Here is a 1,086-nt window from a genome sequence, read left to right as displayed (position 1 = left end):
AACCTGAACCTGCATCCAGCTGTGTGTCCTTTCAGAGCGACTGGTCAAAGGATGTTGGTGATGAGTTCAAACAAAAACGTTCATCACACAAACGGTAAGTTAACATCATGAGCTGCCTGATATGTTTTTGTTCAGGGCTGGTAATAATTTTTAGTAATCAATGAGATCAATAAGCAATGTATTTTAATTTGGAAAACACGGATCCACATTTATCACTATTTAAAAACTAAACATTTTTAATCCAAGTAGCTAATTAATGAATCGAGAAAAATTAAGCTTCAGTGTTCAATTGTCTACCATCAGAGACTCGAACCTTAACCTGCACCCTGGCTTGTTACTTGTTTCAACCTCCAAGGATGACGACATGACGTAAATGACGTAACAGCAAACGTCTTTATCTTTCCCAGCAGTGTGCAATTTGTCACTGAAGCTCAACACACCCCTGCCTGTCTCAGCTGCCTGCCAGAGGCTTTTTAGCACTGCAGGACTGATTTTCAGACCCAAAAGGGCACATCTTCACTCGGAGAACTTTGAGAACCAGCTTCTACTGAAGCTCAATAAAAGATTTTGGTGGTCTTGAAGAGATGAGTGTTTCCATGTTGATGGTAATGTTTAATGTTTATAATGTTGCTGAAATGGAAAACTGTCCAGTGATGATTTCTTTCCCTGTAACAGCACTGTGCAGGTTCTTAAAGGATGAAAATAATCCTATTTTGTGTCCTTAAAACTTTTTTCGTTTTGCAGAGTTATGAAAAGAGGCATCGTGTATCATCGAAGCAAAAACATTCATTTTTACTTTTTTACTTTTGTACTTAAGTAAATTTCTAAACCTGTACTTTTTTACTTTTACTTGAGTAAAGGAGTTGAATCAGTACTTCTACTTTAACCAGAGTCTATTTTTACACAAGTATCTCTACTTCTACTTAAGTAAAGAATGTGAGTACTTTTGCCATCTCTGACAATGTGCTGTCTGACTTCTTCTGAGATCCAAAGTGTTTCTGTCTGTTGTGAAGCTCTACGTCACAGCGAGGGATGAGACAGAGGAGGAGACATGATGCAGTTTAAACATGGAGATAACTTGTTCCA

Source organism: Stegastes partitus, unplaced genomic scaffold (genome assembly GCF_000690725.1).
Source record: "Stegastes partitus isolate 25-593 unplaced genomic scaffold, Stegastes_partitus-1.0.2 Scaffold1175, whole genome shotgun sequence".
NCBI lineage: Eukaryota > Metazoa > Chordata > Actinopteri > Pomacentridae > Stegastes > Stegastes partitus.
Note: the sequence above shows the minus strand (reverse complement) of the source record.